The sequence below is a fragment of the Canis lupus genome, chromosome X, assembly GCF_003254725.2.
Source record: "Canis lupus dingo isolate Sandy chromosome X, ASM325472v2, whole genome shotgun sequence".
Classification (NCBI taxonomy): Eukaryota; Metazoa; Chordata; class Mammalia; order Carnivora; family Canidae; genus Canis; species Canis lupus.
The window spans coordinates 115,754,401-115,758,306 of record NC_064281.1 but is presented as its reverse complement, the minus strand read 5'-3'; positions in this window follow the sequence as shown (position 1 = coordinate 115,758,306).

The following is a 3,906-nucleotide window of genomic DNA, read 5'->3' as shown; positions in this document are numbered from 1 at the left end:
ATCCTTTTCTGGAGATTTTATCTCTTAGCTCATTGTCACTAACCAATACTACCTCAGCCGTAATCCGTGGTAATTTCATTATTCACATGGGTAATGCTTCAAACACCCTGATATTTTATTTGACTTCCTCTTCCCAGGTGTTCTTGTTTTCCACCCTATCTCATTCCTCTACTCCCATGGGTATATGCTAGACCCTGTCATAACCAAAGATAAAGCCACTCCATAGTTTGTTTCAAACATCTCATTCTACTATGTTCTATATTTGCAGTTCATTTCTTCCAGTACCCCAACTCCAGTTATCCTCTCCTCACCAAGGCTCATCACCCTTAGTAACTTTTCATTCCTCTCTACCTAGCTTATATTACAGAGTCCATCTGTAGGCTAGATGTTCATTTAACTGCTTCTCCTCTACTTCTGGAAACCCAGAAAGATTTCCATTCTAAATCTCTTGAAGTTAGGGAAGGCCTTGAATGCTGTTAGGCAATTGTAATATATTTCTGTAATTCTCTCCCTCCCTCATTGTCATAGAAATCTATTTTCTGCATTATTCTTCTGCTTCAGATATCCAACACTTTCTTCTCAACCTCTACTCACAGCTGATGACATTGCTTAAAAAAAAAAGGAGGGGGAAGAGAAACAGATAAAGAAAGAAGTTCAGAAAAGAACCTTACACGCTGTAACAACATATATTCTTTTTTTTTTAACAACATATATTCTATTCCTTCTCATAAATATTCACATATGCTAGGCCCTCCTTCCTGCCCATATTGTCTGTGCTCTACTTTAAGGTTATCTCTTCCACTTTTCCCGAAGACCCAAACTTAGAAAATAACATCACCCTCTTGTGACCAAGACCAGGGACCTCTGGGACATGTAGTTTTATTAGGAGACTTCCTCATCCCTGTGAAGATGACATAGTCCATAAATGTACTACCGAAGAAAATATGGGCCTTATTTCAACACTCCAGTTTATTTAGAGAACAAGGAACAACTTGGCAAAGTGATTGAAATACTTGGACAGCTTAGAGATTTTTATTTCTTCATTAAATTGTCAGAAATATGAAGACATCTTCCTTTAAAACATTGCAGAAGTTCTATATGGACCCATATAAAGTGCTACCACTGTAAAGGTTTTTACCTTGACCTCCAGGTGAGAAGGGACCTCCAAGAGGTGGTGGCAAAGGAGGCTAAGGGGGAAAGAGGGGAGGTGACTGAGGTGGGAGAGGAAGTGGAGGTGGAGGCTTCAGAGGAGGAAAAGGTGGTGGTGGTTTCAGAGGGAGGGGACACAAAGTGTAACAGTTGATAAAGAAAATTCTTGCATGATCTATGTCTATGGATCAGAAACCTGTTTCTTGAGCAAGCCTCAAAGAATTGGTCACATTATGTCAGAGGGACTAAAATGTCAATGCCATGCAAAAATGAGTGCAACAGGCCATTTTGCTCTAAAAGTGTACAAACAAGCGTCTTAATGTTCTGTACAATGGTTAGAACTCTGTGGGTGCTTGACAAATGGACATTTGAAGCATCCTTGAAATTTTTAAAATAAAGTGTTTTATGTCTTTAAGTTGAAAAAGAAAGAAAATAACATCACTCTTTCAATTATCCTCTCTTTTCAGAATCATTCTAATTTCCTTCTCTGTTGGATTTTTCCCATCAGCATACAAACATGCTATGATTTCTCCTATCGTCTTAAAACACTTCTGGCCTTACATCTATTGTAGCTACTTCCCTTTTTCTATTTTCCTCTTTTTTTAAAGATTTTGTTTATTTATTCATGAAAGACACAGAGAGAGAGGCAGAGGGAGGAGCAGGCTCCCAGGACCCCAGGATCACACCCTGAGTGGAAGGCAGACACTCAACCACTGAGCCACCCAGGTGCCCCTTCTCTTTTCCTCTTAGCCCCAAAATTCTTCAAAAGACTTGACTGCACTTGAGACCTCCAGTTCCTCTTCTCTCATACTTTCTTGAGCCCATTGCAATCAGAAGATCAACCCCACCATTACACCAAAACTGTAGCAGTCAATGTCACAAATAACCTTCATGTATTTAAATCCAATCACTGTCACACTCTTCATCTTATTTGCACTATCAGAAGCATCTAACACAGTGGGTCATCTCTCCTTTCACACTCTCTACACTTTGCTCCCATGACACCATGCTATCCTAGCATTCTTCTTATGGTTATCTCAAAATAATTACTTCTGAGTTTTTTTTAAAGGCAATGTGAGTTGTGGCAGACTCTGAGATGGCCCCCAGTGATCCCATCTCTTGCTATTCATGTCTTTATGGAATCCTCTTCCTCTGAGTGTCCATGGAATTTGTGGCTTGCTTTTAGCCCAGAGGGTATGGCAAAGGTGATATGATGTCACTACCATGGAGATGCCATGCAAGATTATAACTTCCATCTTGCTAGCAGACTCATTCCCTTGCTAGCTTTAGTAAAGCCCGCTGCCAAGTTGTGAGCTGCCCCGTGGAGATGCCCACATGGCAAGAAACTCAGGTCTACATCCAGCTAACTTCTTGGAAAGAATCAGAAATGGTCATTTCAGTCTCCTTAGCCAATTCTTCCTCATCTTACCAAACTTCCAGGGGTGGGAGTACCTCAGAGCTCATTTCTTGAATGTTCTATTAACTTATTTAGTGATCCTGTCTAGTCTTGCAGCTTTAAATGTAACTTTATGCCGAGGATTCCAAAATACATATCTCCATCCAGGACCTCTCCTCTCAAGTCAAAACTTATTTAAACTTTTTAAATCTTTTTTTAAAGATTTTATTTATTTATTCATGAGAGACACACACAGGGTGGGGGGCAGAGACACAGGCAGAGGGAGAAGCAGGCCCCATGCAGGGAGTCCGATGTGGGACTTGATCCTGGGTCCCCAGGATCACACCCTGGGCTGAAGGCAGTGCTAAACCATTGAGCCACCCAGGCTGCCCCCAAAAGTTATTTAAACTCTTGAACAAATAAGGGCATCTCAAATATAGCCTGTAGCAAACCCTGGTCTTTGTCTTTCCCCCAAGTCTGTTTTTCACACAGGTTTCCCCATCTCAGCACCATCTTTCACATTTCTCAGGCCCCAAATGTGGAGCCATCATTAACTCTCTCACATCCCACATCCAGCCTATTAGGAAAACTATATTTCATATACCTTCAGAATACCCACAAATTGGATCATATTTCCTGCACTTCTTCCACCAATTCTCTACTAAGCTCCCACTATTTTTTATGTGAATTAATTCTAGTGGCATCCTAACTACTGTCCCTCTTTTGATTCTTATTCTTTATATATAGTATGTTCTAAACCCAGCAGCCAGAGTATTCCTTCTAAAATTAAGTAGATCATAACATTCTTTCACTTAAAACCTTCCAGAGTCCTTTCATCTCACTCAGAAAAACCAAAGCCATATCTATAAGGCCTTACATAATCTAGATTTGTTATCTCTCCCACAGCTCAATTACTTACTGTGTTTCCAAAACACTGGGGTCCCTGATGTTATTCAGACATTTCAGAAACTTATTTCTCTTTTGTGGCTACTGCATTTGCCCTTCCCTATGCCTGAGAATGCGAATTCTCCAGATTTCTGCATGACCTGCTCTCATGACTCCTTTAAGTCTTATTCAAATGCCCACTTCTCAGTAAAGTTTTCCCTGACTGCCCTATTTAAAATCGTCCTATAACGTGTCATAGTGTCCTCCCCTGGATACATAGCTCCTCTGTCAAACTTGTTTTCATATCATTAGAATATTTGTGTGTTTTATAAAGCTATTCAACTATTAATATAGATGAAATTTATAACTTGAAGGTATTCATGAAGTGGTTATTGAATTTGACTTCTGCATACTGAAATGAGTGTTTGCTGTAATGCCTAATTTTGTCAGACATACACTGCTGAATATATTCAGCA